The sequence below is a fragment of the Camelus dromedarius genome, chromosome 2 (assembly GCF_036321535.1).
Source record: "Camelus dromedarius isolate mCamDro1 chromosome 2, mCamDro1.pat, whole genome shotgun sequence".
Taxonomy (NCBI): Eukaryota; Metazoa; Chordata; class Mammalia; order Artiodactyla; family Camelidae; genus Camelus; species Camelus dromedarius.
In genome coordinates, this window is record NC_087437.1 from 23,214,230 (window position 1) to 23,232,218 (window position 17,989).

The 17,989-nt window shown below is 34.7% G+C and overlaps 1 long non-coding RNA gene across 1 annotated transcript; it reads left to right on the forward strand.

Annotated features, from left to right (window-relative positions):
- The first annotated feature begins 4,686 nt into the window (after nt 1-4,686).
- LOC135318807 (uncharacterized) lies at nt 4,687-17,936 on the forward strand. The gene is made up of 4 exons (XR_010377199.1): nt 4,687-4,892; nt 11,086-11,238; nt 13,092-13,200; nt 17,889-17,936. It is a non-coding gene; the product is annotated as an uncharacterized LOC135318807 (long non-coding RNA).
- Nucleotides 17,937-17,989: the final 53 nt, after the last annotated feature.

Consider the following 17,989-nt stretch of genomic DNA (forward strand, 5'->3'; position numbering starts at 1 on the left):
TAGAGTGTCATAGCCATGTGTGTGCTTATTCTCCAGTTTGGGGTTGCCTGAAGGACCTGTAATGCCCAAGAACCGCTTTTGGCATTTCAGTTATTGCTGACCGTACAGCTGCTCAATAGGGACTGACAGATAATAATCATAGATTGAAAGGCAATATCTAGGAAACATTTAAGTGAAGAACCTCATAAGTAATAAAAAGGGACTATGTTTTGGCTCATTGTTCCCTAACCCTTGCTGCCACCCTTCCACCCCCTGTCCTTTAAAAGGGACTGAGGATTAATTCAGGTAGGAGTGCCTTGATCATGGGGCCTAAGTCCCTGAAGACTAGGAACTGCAACAGAAACAGCATATCAGAGACACATGCTGGGGCCATAGAGAGAGAAAAACAGAACCCCTGCCAGAGAGATTAGATCCAAATATGCCGGAGATGGGGCACCCTGAGCAGGTGTGCACTGGTATGAAAATACCTGGTGTTTATGACCAGTGTCTATTCTGGTAGGTTGAGGCTCATACTGCATCAAATGTTAAAAATATTGAATAGTTACTTAAAACTTATGCATTCCTAGGGAGAGCATAATGCAGAGTGCTAACTATCAAAATGAGAAAGGAATTAGGAGGAAGGAAGCAGGACTGAGTGACAATGGCATTTGAACTAACAGATTAGAATCAGGGACACCAGAATTGGTAAAAATTAATCTAGAAGCAAATCAAAAAAGAAGACCTCACACGGTGGCTTTGAGTATCAGGTATCATTTGAAACTTGTCTTTCGGGTCCTATATGGGTACTTACTAGGTGGTTGACGTCACTCAAAGTAGGGGGACAAAGTACTAGTAATATAGCTGTAGCTAACTTATACTTAATTGTGAATGTTTGTGGCATTTAGAGAATTATTTCCTAGGTCATTTCCACCATTTACAAAAATATTTCAAACTGATCCTATTAACTTGAAATGAAAATAATTCTACAATTTGCATTAATGCTTTAGGAAAGGTTGTATTACAATACAGAGGTTTCTCTTATTTGGAGCAGTGATTGGACTGCATTCCCTAAATTGCATAAGCATCCTGATCTTGTACTGAATTTCTAGAATACATTTAGCTCATTTCATCATTTTTTATTTTTTGATCTGATATCCTGACGCCTCCCAGGTAAGATAAATGGGTTTGTGTGGAGTTAGATGATGATGATGGTTTCAAATTTCAATCATTTTGAAAAGTTCTGGACTTCTGTTTTACAAATGAATGCTAGCATTTTAAAATGCACTTAACTGCAAAAATATTTTTAAGTTGAATTATCTGGAGCAATTCCAATTATGCTGTATGCATTGCTGAATGACTTTCTTCTGAGAGACTAGAAACTGTATAAGAAATTAAAGAAGTGGGGGGAAAGGAGAAGAAAGATTAGGAACCAAAACAGAAGAAGCAGCTTTTACTACTGCAGATAACTTCTAAAATGTGTAAAATATGCCACCTCTCAGTGCAATCCATTTACCTGATACTTACAAAAATTAATATAGTGATATGCTTTTAATTGACATATTCCCTTTGCAAAAGTCAATTGCTACAGTTAAGGAAGCTCCAAATGCATTTGAAAGTAGTGACAGTAGTCTGTGGTAGCCACTCTTAGATTTATAGGACGGGTTGTCTAAACTATTCCATGGTTTTGTGCCTCCGAGTTCTCTCAGTATTATTTTAGTCTCATTTACGTTTTAGAGACCTGTTACTCATAATATTTAGTAATTGTGCATAATTGATGAGAAATATGTACAGGTAGTCAGTCAGGCTGGAGGTATAAAAACCTCCCTTCCAAACGCCACCGTGGCCTCTATTGCACCTTGGCATTTGTTTTGCCTTGGGCCTCTTCCAGCAGTTAATACCACTGTACAAGTTAGCATTTTATAAGTTTTATTTTAAATATAGATGATCTCGAATTATGGGTGAACTACAAAAGGATATCCCTCCCCTACCCACCGACCCCCAGCACAGGCCGTGAACGCCAAGGGTACTGAGTCTGCACGGGGGTTCACACGCCATGTGATGTCTCCGCAGATCCAGGGACACGGTGGAGGCGGCTGGCATCGCTGAGTGGGCGGGCTGAGTGTACCATCGCACTCAGAGCACGTGTGGGTCTTTTGTCCCACTCTTGGTGTGTTCTATATTTTCTCCAATTTTTAAAATAAATTTCTTCTATTTTGTGTTTTAGAAAAAAAGATATGATGGCAAATCCCCTCAAAAGTGAAGAAAAATCTTACTTCAGAAAGGAAGGCTGGAATAAAGGTGAGAGAACTAACCTCTAAGTTCAAGTTTTCTCACTGGGGTGTAAGTATAATTGTTTAGAACAGGGGAAAATATTTGAAGAAAATGCTCGGTCAATTCAATCGATGGGGTCATGAAAATGCATTGGCTGAGCGACGAGGTGGAAACATCTGTGACTGGATGCCTGGTCAGAAAATACTTATGCCCCAGAAGTTTAAAGTCTAAACCACGCGATGAATGTTAGCATAGGTGCTTGAATCAATAAAGGAATGATGTGATTACTTCCAGAAGAGAAATTGTTGGCCTCGCAGCAGTATTTCAAGAAAAACTTGAAGCAAGGCTATAGAGGTAGCCAAGACTTTTTCAGAAAATTTCGTTTAGGTCATTGAAAGGGAAGGCAAGTATTTGCAATTTATATTTCAAGCTGATGAAGCAGGGCTTTGGGGAAAGCCAGTTCCCTGCAAAATTACATTCTCACGGAAGGAAAAGTGTACTGCTGGTTACAGAGGGATGTGCAGACCTTCTTTATAGGAGCTGAGTGATGAGCGGGAAGGGCATGGAATCAAGAGAAGAGGGTCACCTTGAAGAGATGTCATTTTTATTCACTAATGTATCCCAAGTGCCTGGAACAGTACCCAACATGTAGCAGGTTCTCAGTATGTACTTGTTAAATAACGTATGAAGAAGCCTCAGCTAGTCTAGTTCATACTAAAAAAAAATGTAACATAGCTTTTCTAGTGTGTCAGGTGAATATATAGCATGTCTATAAAACAAACATTTGTTTCTATTTTTGTTCCATTGGCTGAGTTTGGAATGGCATTTCAGAAACCTAAGTTCACAACATGGCGTTAATGGGAAGAAAATGGGTCAACTCGTAATGGCTGGACACACAGCTCTCCTTAGAAACCAGTTACATTTGTCTGGTCATTCAGCTTGCTCTTTTCTTTTTCCCCTCTCCTTTTTCCCAGGACTTTCCAAATAACTGTTTTTTTATTTTACTATTGTTTTCTATTTTTCTTCTCGGGTTTCTTTCCCTTTATGTACCTCAATTTGTTAGCTGAGACATACTGAACACACCTTATCCCCAATTCCACCAAAAAAAAAAAAAAGCTACCCAAAATACAATGCCCCAATGATATTTAGAATGCAGTAATAGTCTTGGAGGTGGACTAGAATATCCTAATATGTGAAGCAATGTTATACATAATAAAACCCAGTGCCACCATCTCCAACACCTTTGAAAGTCACTGGATGGCACTTCAGACTCTCCAGGGATGTCCTATTTTATCTCCTCCTCTTTTTGTTAAACTTCTCTGCTCACAGTGGAATTGAAGGTACATTTTAAAAATTACTATTAAACATTTGTATTTTGGTTTCATTTAGTTTTATTATTGCGAATGTATGTGAATCTATTTTAAAATTGGAAAGCTGCAATAATTCAGCTACTTGCTTAAACACATTTTGTGTGATTGCCAAGAAACCTAACCATTTGTAGCATTGTTTCTAAGGGATAAATGGACTTTTGGATCATCTCTTGCTTATAAATAAGAGGCTGCCAATACACTTAATAAGAATGGGTTTGTACCAGGTGTTGCATAGGAAGCATTAGATAGAAAATTATAGACCAAATGATTTTTGCTGTGCTGAATTTCACAGGTAGAGAGATCTTGATTTGCTTCCTAAATCTGTCACTGTTATTCTCAGTTGATTTTAATTATAAAAAAAAAAGTTTTGGCCCATTTTCTTGATTCCTAAAACTCGAGAACTTTGGAAATAACAGAGCTTGTAACTTTCTTTTCCCCAGATTTATAGTTGTAGGCTACTGAAGGCTCTTTAAGCTTGGCACACATGTTACGTGTTACCTTTCATTCCAAAGCAATATATATCCTTACTTGCTGAACTAAAACTGTGATTTTTATCTTCTTTGAAGGAAAAAATACATTTTAAATAAAGAAAAAAAATAACCAAATTTCAGATTTTCATCAGAAAATCACCAATATTAGCTTGGATTTGATGGTTCGATAAAAGAGAATATATATCTGAATTGCTTTACTTAAATTAACTTTTGTCCTTAAAATTTTTTCGTAAGCTTTAAACTGCCCAACTTTTGTGAACAAAGCAGAAGAGGACCTGGGCTTGAGAATGGAATAAATGTGTGAATATTGGATGCAAATTACCAGTCACTGTCCAGTGCTTGGAATTTTTATGTTTGCCGCTTTTCCGTTCACACAGATAATCAAGCCACTTCCAAGGCATAAAAATGACATAATTATTTTTAAATGATTAAGTTTAAAAATTTAATATGGTAACACGCAAAGCATGTCTTTCTTTTTGTCTCACTGAAACATAACAGGTCTGCCTTCTCTTCTTTTTCCTTCACCCATTTTCTTGAACAGAAGCAGAAAGAATAAAAGATCCTGGGTTTTGTGTGTTCTGTGTATTTATGTGCTAAGCAGTAGTCGACCGTGCAAACCATAGCAGGAACTTCCTTTTGGAAGGTCTTTCATCTCTGAAAGCAGCTTACTGTAGCCATCACGGTTAATTTTATTATTGGCACTCAGGCCTAAACCTCGTGAAACTGCAGCTGCAGAGCACCTTTGCACGTAATGACTATCCTGGGAATTCACAGTTCTGGGGTAAGTACTGCCTTCTCCCCTTTGATGACTCAGGGTGGTTTGATTTTTAAAGCACTGATAACACTGATGGTCAATGGACAGTTCACCATTTTATTTGTTTCTTTACTTCCCTGAAGTAGATCAAAGGGGATTTTACTGGCTTAGCAGTGATTCATGCTAATGACACCTGGGAAGCTGACCTGACCATAAGGTCACAGTGGTCAGGAACATGACAGGGTTGTCAAAAGCACACATGTTTTGAACTGCGTTCATAGAACAAGCACAACAGTCACTGTACCCTGGGCTGATCAGATCATTGGAGCCCTGGGTCAGATGGCAGGGCTCTATGTAAGGAAGGCACTGGCAAACTGCAGTGTCTTCAGAGGATGCTGAGGTACGAGAAGCATTTCTTTAGGAAGTTAATTTACAGTCCATAATGTGAAAGCTCTGAGAAATGGTGAGAGAAATTGTCTGTGCTCTTTCAAAACCATGCTTTGTCTGGTGAGTAATTTGGTTTTTGTGTTAGAGGCTGAATGTACCACTTCATACACTGATTCCTAAGAAGGCTGTAAGAATTGATATGCCCGATATTGTGACTTTCTTTATACCTAGAGGAGAAAAAAAAAAAAAAAAAAACTTCACCCACCAAGTATTATCCTCAAGCAACATTTTGACACTGTCATAGCAAACATTCTCAAGTCCTGGAGGAACAGAAAGACTTTTTTCCCCCAAAGTATTAACCTTTACAAAATGAAAAGGCATTTGGATTTAATGACATGGAACTCTGCTATACACAAATCTCCATGAATGCCTAATGTCTAAGAGTTCAGTTCAGACTTGAGTGGTTAGGAGTGCTTGTATTGACCAAGAGAGAAAACTTTGACATTTTTCTGCTTTACAATTTACTGTTTATTTCATTTCTTGTCATTTTTTTTCTTTTCCATTGTTTTCCATGATATATGCCAATTTTAAACCCTAAGGAATGGAGGAAGGTTAGAGATTTTAGATAATTGTGCTTTTTCTTTTCTTCAAGTTTTCTTATACCAAATCTTTGTCTTTGCTCATTTTTATCTAGATAAAACTTCACCTGTTATAGTGATATAGGGTGACTTGGTATATAGTATTCAGCATAGTTTCAATCATCTAAAAAGCATATTTTTCTTGAACATATTACAGAATTTCATTCAGTATTTCAGAAATCTAATGGCTTCATTGGATAGTATGAAACTTGATGCTCTATTTCCTACTAATATGTAGGATCTTATTTCTAATAAGAACTTAGGAAAATAAGAAAACAAACCTGGGAAAGTATATGGTACTCTTAGATATATTCTAATTAATTGGTGTTTTCAGGTTGCAGATTGAATGTCATCTTTCTGTAAGTATGCCTTTAGTTAGTGGGAAAACTATTTAGTGTATTAATAAATTAGCTTCTGAAAGATGAGGTTGGCAAATATTTCAGTTTATTCAAAATATTTAGTGAAGCATCAAATTAACACTGGCCTGGTTTATAAAAAGGAAGCACCAGCAGGTGCAGAGTGAAATCATTTTGCCTAATAATGTTACTGAATGATATTTCTCTTGATTAAAGTTTATCATTTTATATTTGACAGTTTGAAACAAGTGGGCATGGATTTTTGCATTTCTTATTAACCCAATCCTGATGAAATGGATTGCCTTGTACTAGAATCTAACCTACCTGAAAAAAATACATATGTAGTTGTGCATTATTGCGAGGAAGGCCATAGTAGCCAAAGAGAATGCTTATTCTCCCTCAATTTTCACAACTAAATAAGAAAAAAATAGTAATATATGCCATAGCGAATCACCAAGCAGAAAACATGTACCGTGATATGGGGGAATATACCTAACTCAATAAACTAATATAAAGAACAGCAATGACTTATGAATTTTATTAGGCATTCGTTATAAATATTTATATCTGAATAACAAAAATGAAACTTATCTCTGGGAATCCAAATATAACATTTATTTACTGGTGTTAGAACACTGAAACAAATCTCAGTTAGAGAAATTAAAAAAGAAATATACTCACTCGTGTCTGTACATCCACAGCAATCAATAACAGGTTACTAATTTGTGTTTGCTGTGGTTTTAGGATCATATCGAGGTAATAGATTCACAAGCAGTGTGCTTCAGGGGGGTGGGGGAGGGGCTCTTTAGAGTGATTCTCATGATGGCTCTACCCTGGTGAAGTCCGTGTAGTTCAGGATCAGATCACTAGAGCATCTCCTGATGCTGGTTAATCAGTAATTGACTCCAGATTTATGTTAACAAACTCACAAGAAAACTGATCAGTGTACCAGGTTGCCTAGTAGTTAAATTAAAATGAGGCATACGATTGTCACAGAGACCAGAGGAATGAGTGTTGTCATAGGAAAGCCACATGGGAAACCAAATTAAAATTAGAATATTGCTTGGTAAGCAATGAGTCAGAGCAAGAAGAGCTTGTTGCATGATTAAAAGTGCCAGCGTATCATAACCCAATGCATCTGCTGCCATCATTAGGACTTGGCTGCCGTGGGAGCTTTATAGTTGAGTTTGATGTATCAATACCACTAACACTCTGCATGGTAGCCAGCTTGTGAACTGGGAGCCACTCTGCTTCCTAAAATGGTTTTTGCTACAATTTTATTACACCTCTTATGAGCTTATTTTATAAGATTAACTCTTAAAATCTTGGAGGGTCTGCCTCTCCTTAGCAGCACAACATAGTGAAAAGAACACAAATACTGGAGTCAGACCATTCTGTGTTTGAATCCTAGTTCTGCAGCTTGCTATCTCAATTGTTAACCTTTGCCAAAACCAAGTTTTCAGATTTGTAATGTGTGAGTGATAGTTATCTGTCTTCCAAGGATTATGTATCATCAGCGTCAGCTCAATCAACAGTGGCAAGCATTGCATGGGGCTTAAGTACACTGGGTTTAGAATCAAATGGACCTGCCTTCTGTCCCAGATCTACCATTACTTTCTTCTCTTAGCCTCATTTATTCATTTCTAAAATGTGGGAATCAAACTGCTGCCCCATGGAGTAGTGCTAGGATTAAATGAAATAAAAATAAAACATTTATTACAGTTTCTCTCAGTTAATGCATGCTCAATAAATGGTAGCTATCAATATAAAGTAATAACACTGTTACTATTCCTTTCATTGCTGAGAATAGCAACGCTATAGTGAATATATCTTGAGCCACAGTCAATTAGAAAATAATACTCAGTTTCTCATGATCCAAAGGAATCATCTTTGGTTTGGTTTGAAGAGTTTTCACTGTTCTTGTCAGTCATTCAATGCCGATAAGTTTAGGGTTGACTGGAAGTGGTTACCCTTGAAATTTATGGGGTCTTGTGAAGAGACTCAATCATCTCTCTTTGTCAAGCACAGCATCAGAACTGCCCTTGATTAATTGGAGCCTCCAGGGGGCCTAAGTCCTCACTGCCTGTAGCCTTCAGAATTGTCATTCTCACAACCACCACACTCACTTTGGATAAGGGAAGTGTCTACCTTATTTTCAGGTATGTTATTGTTTCTGGGATTGTTTAGAAAATGCTGATTTTCCCCCAGCAAGAATCTGACTGCATCTTCTTTGAAATAACCTGAAAACATTTCAAAGGAAAAATATTAGAAATTATATGTAGAGGAAAAGCTTTCAGCGAAGAGCAGGTCATGGTAGCCACTCTTTTAATAAAGCAAGAGATGAAATATTGATGGAAAGTTTGATGAGTTAGAACTTGTCTAAGTGACATGACCAAATTGATATAATTTGAAGATATGATGAACTATATACTGTATTGCCTAATCGTAACAAAAGTGAGACTTTTGCTGCAGGCAACTGTGAAAAACTAGAAAAATTAGAAAAATGTTGAAAGAATGAAGTATTTTCTAGCTCTGTCATGACACTAGAGGGTATATAAATGTATATTGTGGTTAAGTAGCGGATACCACAGAAGAGCAATAGAAAGTAACTATCAAGTGGCCACTGTGAAATTTGCCTAGAAAATAATTTTTCCAGGTGATTTCCAAGGTATAAGCTAGATTCCAACCTAGCATTAACGGATAAGTGTGTCTAAGAAGTCTTGCAGTTAGTAAAAACACTTGTGCATGAACTTCAAAAGTCTCATACACAACATGTCAGGCTAAAAGCCAGATTCTCCACTCCCCACCACAAACTTGCTTTTCCATAGTTTTCCCATCTCCGTGGCTCAAGCCATAAACCTTGGATTTATCTACGGCTCCTTTCATTGTCTCACATCTCAGTCAGGAATCTCTTTTAGCTCTCCCTTCAGACTATATCCAGGACCCAACCACTTCTTGCTCTCTCCTCTGCTCCTGCACTGATGTGAGCCACCGTCACCTCCCACCTGGGTTATTGCCAGAGCCCCAGAGTCTCTCTGCTTCTGTCTTTGCCTCCTACAGTTCCTACTCCACACAGTAGTGAGTCTTCACACTTGTTGGGGGGAGGGTATAGCTCAGTGATAGAGCACATGCTTAGCATGCATGAGGCCCCAGGTTCAATTCCCAGTACCTCCACTAAAAATAAATAAGTAAATAAACCTAATTACCTCCCCCGTAAAAAAAATTGAAAGTAAACTCTGTGTCAGATCGTGTCACTCTTCCATGAAGAACACCATGACGGCTCCTCATTGCATTCAAGCAAAAACCAAAGTAGTCTTGAAAACTAGAAGTACCTCTGTGATTCGATTTTCTGTTACTTCTCTGCTTCACATCCTATTCCGTTTTTCTTGTTTACTCCAACCCAGAGAGACTGAGTGCCTTCCTGTTCTCCAATCTCCAGTCTGACTGTTGTAGAATATTGCCACCCAAGAACAGCCTGCAGGAGCTAGATTTATAGCTATAGAATGCAAAGAGCCAGGATTCTGGAAAATGAAAAGAAAGACATACAAACCATGAATATTAATAGTCTGTTTGAATTTATATTAATGACAGAATTCTAGCCTGCTTTATGGAGAGTTTAGCTGGGATATTTGAAAGAGCTGTAATTTTAGAATATTTAAAAGGAAATATGTTTAAAACAAAGAAATATGCTTATAAAAACATTTTGATAAATATTTCTGCTGGAGTGAAATATAACTATTATTAGAAATATTTAGAAAATGGATAGATTCATAAAACCTCAAAGATGAATATCTAACTTTGTGAATGTGACACTATGTAGACTATTCGCTCTAGTCTCCAAATTGTTCATTAGAACCATATTCTTGATAGATGGACCATTATGTAAATTCAGTTTTATACTTTCTATGAGCTCAGGTGTTACTTTCATATAATTTAAATATAATAATGAACATACATGTAAAGATGTTTTTGTAATTTGATGTGATTTTTCTTTCATTTTTAACAAAGATGAAATCAGCTAAACTATACTAGTTATTTTATATGCATAATGCTCATTGTATATACCTAACAGGATATACCATTAGGAAGAGAGTAATGGTTACCTGAAATCCCAACCAACAGAACATTTTGGTGACTTTTCTGTCAAATTTATGTGCAAACTTGCAGACATCTACCTGCTGATACATACACATATACCTGGAAATTTACACATACATGATCATCTCACAAATAACTGCTTTTATCATCTCACTTTTGCTTATTTTATTTTATTTATGTAGTAAATCCTTCCTTTTCTTATTCAAAATTCTCCTCATGCCACCTAAACAATATGAATAATCTAGTATATATTCTTCCATACTCCTCTGTATATTTATTTAAACATTTAATCACAAAACACACAGTCATATGCAGACATTTTTGTCATTATAAAAAATAAAGTTGTGCTACTTCTTTCTTTAGCTTTTGAAAGTTAACACATGCATATTTAAAATCTTTCCAAGTGAGCCAGTGGAGCCTCATTTTTTTATTTTTAAAATTCTGAATAACATTTTATAGTATAAATATAATATAATTTTTCACCAAAGCCTCTATTATTCTGTATAGTTTTTGCTCCCAGCTTCTTCCCTGCCTCCATAAACAATTCCACAATAAACATTCTAATACATATTCTGTTCTTCATGTTTTGTTGCTTTTATTTCTATAAGAGAGATTCACAAAATTGTGATTGCTGGCTTTGGGCTTATCCTCTAGATTGTGGTAGCACGTAGACCGCTGAGAGAAAAAAAATTGCAACGTAAATCTTCTATATCCTTCCAAGATATTTTTTATCCATCACAGTGAAAAGAAAGATATTTGAAGCTATGCAAGAGTTCTGAAAATAGATCACCAAGCACCACCTGTATGTACAGTACTAGAGAAAAGACTGTACAAGACAAATGAATCAAGACATGGACCTCTGATAGCAGAAGATGAAGTGGAAAGGAAACGGTGGTGAGCAATGAATCTTGCAATCTGTATAGTTAATTCTAAGTCGAAAATGATAAAGTGACCGTGCATGTGGAAGTTGAGATAAATAAAGCTTGAAACAGAAGAGAGATACTGCAAGGGGAAAAACTGAAACTGAAGTCCTCAGTTATCAGCAAAAGCTGGGACAGGAAGGAGGGTGGGGAACATGCATTCTAGGGATTTCATCTTATTGGCAGTAGTCTGAGTGGCAAGGAAATAGCCTTCCGATGGTGGAAATACATGAATTTGGGGAAAAGAAAGATAACTACACACGAAGAACATCCAAATGAACAAGGGGTAAAACATTATAAGTATCTACAAAGAAAAGGAAAAAAATGAAATAATAAAGTAAAATGAATTGCATAAATTAAATAGGATGAAGATGGTAAAATCAAATATTTCAATGCTTACACTAAATGTGAACATGCTGAATGATTTGTTTAGAAGACAGGAACAATAAGGTTAGGGTAAAACCTCATAGCTACTTGCAATTTATAGGAAGCATTCTTCAAATGACATGTTGAAAGAGATTGAAAATGAAGATCTGGTCAAAGAGAGACCAGGCCAAGGCACAAAAAGGAAGTAGCAATATTATTACCACAAAAGATGGAACTTTAGGTTAGTGGCAACGACAATACTGAGGAGTAGAATTTAATGAAATGTCCAAATTAAAAGAAAATATTACAATAAAAAAATTTCTGTTCATGAAACTACATAGCAGCTCAATTGAGTCAAAGCAAAAACTGTTAGTAATGCAAGACTTAAAAAATTAAATTAAATTAATTATATATCTTTCAGGATTAGGCTGATGTCAAAAGCAAAAAATAGATTAAAACATACAGCAACTAAATAATATATTCAACACATTTAATTATAAATATATACATATGTAATATTATATAAGTTAAAATGCAAACATGTTTATATACTCCAAATAAAGGATGTTACATATATCTAATATGTAATCTAATTTATCTATCTATATATAACCACAATTAAGAGATAAAATGCATTATTAAAAATTGACCCTTTTTAAAACAAAAACAGAGGAAACCTTACATAATTTAAACTTAACAAAGACATAAATAATATTCAGTCATAGAGGAAATAAAATTAAACTAGCAAGCAATATAAAAAGTAATGTAAATGAGAAGACTTCAAATCGAAATATACAAAACAAAGTTTTTGTTTGCATTTATAGCCTTAAGTGTACACAAAAAATGAGAAAACCCACAGGAAAATGTGAGAAAATGGACTTCTAACTGATCATAAAAAATGACAAAAAGAACAACAAAAAGTGCAGTAACAGGAAAGAAGGGATTGATCAAAATAAAAGCTCAAAATAATGAAAAAATAAAGAAACCTCAAAGTTTATCTTTTATAGATACAGCAAAATGTTTAAAGTTTTTTACTGTAATAAATATAAAAATTATTTACCTATGCAGGTCTTTCTGTTGTGCTTAAATAGTATGTGTTTATACAGATATACATACTATATTTCCTGACATCTAAGATATCAAATGTAAAAAACACCATTATTTTATGAACCACTAAGAAAGAAAACCTTCAGTTAAACTCTGATTTGCCATCTAGTGTAAGACTTATACTAAAATAAGTATGCCTTAGAATGGGTGTGTGTGTGTGTGTGTGTGTGTATGTCCCCTGCATGAGTGGGAATATACTCTGTGCATCACTTTGTAACTCTCCTTTTTCATTTATTATAGTGGTAGATAGTCCTATTTCATTCTTTTGTTTTACCGCTACTTATCATTGTAAAATATGGGTGTATTTATTAATTAATTGTCACTTAAGGTGTTTCGTATTGTCTGTTGTTACAGATAATTCTCCTACGATAATACTCCTAAACAGATTGTGATACATAGATGCAGTTGAGGTTGGATAGTAAGGCATGGAATTACTAAGCTAAAGAGCAGGCTCACTGAAAATGTAAGTATATATTGCTAAATTGTTGTGTTAAAATGCTGTATTTATTTATATTTTCACAAGGGGTGTTTTGGAATAATCATTTCTTCACTTCATTTTATTTGATATTTAAATATTTGCCAGTCCAAAGGGTGGAAATAGTATCTCATTATTGGTTTAATTTGCATTTTTTTATATTACAAGTAATCATTTTTACATATATGTATTAGTCATTTGTGTTTTGCCATCTGCTAGATGCCTTTGAATTTATCCTTTTTTCATTTTCCTATTGAGATTTTACCTTTTCTGTTTAATTTGTAGTAATAATTTAAAATAACCTGATTATTAATATTTTTATAGTATTTTACATCCTGCAAATATTTTCTCCCAATCTGTCATTTGAATTTTAACTTTCTTAATAAAGCAATTTTTTTGGTTGTTCAGAAGTTTTTAACATTTAAAGAACCAAACTTACAATTGCTTTACTTATTGATTCTTAATTAGATCTTTTTTAAAGAAGTTCTTTCCTACCTCATGATTATTATTATTTCTTAAAAACTTTATCTTGTCCTCTGATAATTTATCACTCCTTTAATGCAACTGGAAATTTTGTTGTATGTTTTTACCCATTTTCCTTTTCATAGAGAGGAAACGTGTATGTATACAAAAACAAAGATAATTAGAAAAAAAATCAATATGGATGGCAATTTAAAAAATCAATATGGATTATCCTGACAATCATAAATTGTCCAAGTGTCCTGATTATTTAAAGGATTTTATTTGGCTCAAAAAAATTTCTTTTGAGCGTTACTTCAAATAGTTGAGAAACAATCAATTACATTTAAGATTTCAAGGAATAGATCAAAGCTAACTGATCAGTTTTGACTGCCATTATTAACACTACTAATTGATAGAATCAAGAATAGAATATCAAAAAAGGAAAAAATTAATGTGAGACTTTAACCAAGTCATCAAGGTTAACAGTGATAAGTCACATTGATAGGATGGAACTTTGACATTGTGTGATAGAAATGGCACTTGACCCCTGGGATCTTCCTACTCAAAGTCCATAACCCTTGTCTGATTGTGAAAAAAAAAAAATCAGACAAATCCTAGTTGAAGAACATTATGCAAAATATCTGACTAGTACTTCTTCAAAACTGTCAAGGTCATCAAAACAAAGAAAAGTCTGAAAAGCTGTCACAGTCAAGAGGAGCCTAAAAAGACATGAAGACTGAATGTAATGTAGCGTCTTGGATAGGATCCCAGGGGGATAAAAAGGACAGTAGGTTTAAAAAAAACAACTATAGACACACCTACACTCAATTAATTTGACAAAGGAGGCAAGAATATACAATGGAGAAAAAATATATCCTCTTCAGCAAGTGGTGTTGGGAAAGCTGGACAGCCACATGTAAATCAATGAAGTTAGAACACTCCCTCACATCACAAAGTAAATGACAACAACAAAAATTCTCAAAAATAAACTCAAAAACACCAAAAAGAAAAATGACCTAAAGACTTAAATATAAGACAAGACACTATAAACCTCCTAGAAAAAAACATAAGCAAAACATTCTCTAACATAATTCTCAGCAATGTTCTCCTAGGACAATCTACCCAAGCAATAAAAATAAAAGTAAAATAAACAAATGGATCTAATTAAACTTACAAGCTTTTGCACAGCAAAAGAAACTATAAACAAAATAAAAAACACCTACAGAATAGGAGAAAATATTTGCAAATAATGAGACTGACCAGGGCTTAATTTCCAGAATATATAAATAGCTCATACAACTCAATAACACAAAAAAAACCAACAGCCCAATCAAAAATGGGCAGAAGACCTAAACAAACATTTCTCCAGTGAAGACATACACATGGCCAATAGGCACATGAAAAAATGTTCAGCATAGCTAATTATCAGAGAAATGCAAATCAATACTATAATGAGGTATCACTTTACACCAGTTAGAATGGCCATGATTAAAAAATCCACAAACGATAAATGCTAGAGAGGGTGTGGAGAAAAGGGAACCCTCCTACACTGTTAGTGGGAATGTAGTTTGGTGCAGCCATTATGGAAAACAGTATAGGGATTCCTTAAAAAAAACTAAAAATAGACTTCCCATATGATCCAGTAATCCCTCTCCTGGGCATATATCTAGAAAAAACTCTAATTCAAAAAGACACCTGCACCTCAATGTTCACTATATAGAATAGCCAAGGCATGGAAGCAACCTAAATGTCCATCAACAGATGACTGGATAAAGAAGTTGTGTTATATTTAGAAAATGAAATACTACTCAGCCATAAAAAAGTGCCATTTGCAGCAACATGGATGAACCTGGAGATTGTCATACTAAGTGAAGTAAGCCAGAACAAGGAAGAAAAAATACCATATGATAGCACTTAATTGTGGAATATTTTAAAAAATGACACAAATAACTTATTTACAAAACAGAAAGAGACTCACAGACATAGTAAACAAACTAATGGTTACCAGCGGGGAAAGGTTGGGGGAGGGATAAATTGGGAGTTCGGGATTTGCAGATACTAACAACTATATATAAAATAGATAGACAACAAGGTCCTACTGTATAGCACAGGGAACTATACTCATATCTTGTAATAGCCTGTAATGAAAAAGAATATGAAAAGGAATATATGCATATGTAAAACTGAATCACTAAGCTATACACCAGAAATGAACACACTATAAACCAACTATATTTCAATAAAAAAAAACTATAGAAATTTGAGTAAAGTATGTATTTTGTTAACAATATAGTATTGAAATTTATTTGTTCATTAATTTTAGTTTGTTGATGTAATATAATGCAATGTGATATAGTGTAGGGGAAACTGGGTACAATATCTTAAATTTTTTCTGTAAATTTAAAACTGTTCTAAAATAAAATTTTATTTAAAAAACAACGTAAGATTAGTGTATGGAATCGGTTCATGTTAAGATAAGTCATGTGAAGGGAAACTTCGACTTCTATTTAATATCACCAGTTTCCAGTGGGGACAGTGGGCATGTGGTTGAGTGAACACGTGACAGCAGAATTATTTGCATTTCAATATAAAAGCAAGTTTATATTGAATCCTGTTTCCAGTGGAAGTAAGAAGGAAAATGTTAGTTTTTTGAGCAAATTAAGTAAAATAATTAACTGCTCCTGTTTTGAAATCAGGATGAAGTTGCTTTTCCCCCCTGCCTCTAACTAAATAAAAAGTACTGAAAGAAAACAGAGTAATGTTTAAGAGCTAACACTGAGGCAAGAATGATCGTCTTTAAAAAAAGACCCAAACTTAGAAGCTGTTTTTTACCTGCTACTCTGATTGATGACATGGATTCCTCAAGGAACATGATAGATTTCATATAGTTTATTCAGGTATTAGGAAAACAATTTTCAGTGACACAGCATTTTAAAAGTGAGTATTCAATACCACTATATAATCATGTTCTGGTGTGTGTTTCAAACCCAGTGCTCTGGAGATTGTGCGCCAGGCTGTGTGCTGTCCTGATGGATGTGAACAATGTGAGCATTTTTTTGGTGTGTGTCAGAGAAACTATAATTCAGTTACCAACTGGACAACTGAAGGAGGATTATAGCTGACATCTTATGACTTATCCACAATAAGTATATTCATCTTGCACAAATTTTCTTATGAAATGAGAATTAGGAGAACTGAAGTGAAAATCTTCAGACAATATGAAGATGCTGTAACATACATTTAAGTTAATGCATTTTTGAATTCTTTTTGAAATAGACTTTTCCCAGTAGTAGACAGGGACTTGAAGATCAACTGCAGCCCTTTTGAGAAATAACTGTGCTCTTTGCTACTTTCAGCAGACACATCTACCAAAATTAAAACATTGGCAATAATATTTGCATTTTGCTTTTATCTAATGGAATTTATTTAGATGTAAGAAGAATGTGGTCATGTAGACAAGGGAATATGAATGCTGATACACATTGCTCTTGGCTACACAAAATAAGCCACTTAGTATTACTACTGATAACTGTATTCTGTAGACTCTGTTGCTCTCTTCGCAGAGTTCAGGTTTATTTCCCTACTTAGTTATCACCTAATGAAACACTCTAGAATTTTTCTTTCTTTCTTTCTTTCTTTCTTTCTTTCTTTCTTTCTTTCTTTCTTTCTTTCTTTTTCTTTCTTCCTTCCTTCCTTCCTTCCTTCCTTCCTTCCTTCCTTCCTTCCTTCCTTCCTTCCTTCCTTTCTTTCTTTCTTTCTTTCTTTCTTTCTTTCTTTCTTTCTTTCTTTCTTTCTTTCTTTCTTTCTCTCTCTCTCTCTCTCTCTCTCTCTCCTCCCTCCCTTCCTTCCCTCCTTTCCTTCTTTCCTTCCTTAATTTGTTTATTTATCAGGTCCTTTCTTGTTTAGAACTATTTTCAAATAAACATTTATTTTAATTTCTTTTTAAAACATGCCAGATCCTTGTCCCTGTATCTTTTGAAGTTCATTCGTCTCTATTTTGTATTTTTCACCACTTGGAAAATGCAGTGACATCTCTGTTTTTGTATTCCACAAGACATTTCATACAACTATTTACACTTGTGACACCCTTTGTTTCTATAATCATGGCACCTTACTTTGTTTTTCTCCAGGTATAATTTATTTTAACAGTTAAAACTTTGGCACATAGCTCTAATTGTGTGTGGAAATAAACTCATTTCCTTTTTTGTTCACAGGTACATAAATTCACATGATGGGCCTATCTCATTTTAGGACTAATGAGCTTCATTACTCAGGATACTTTATTATCTTCATATCCAGTATCTACACTAAAATT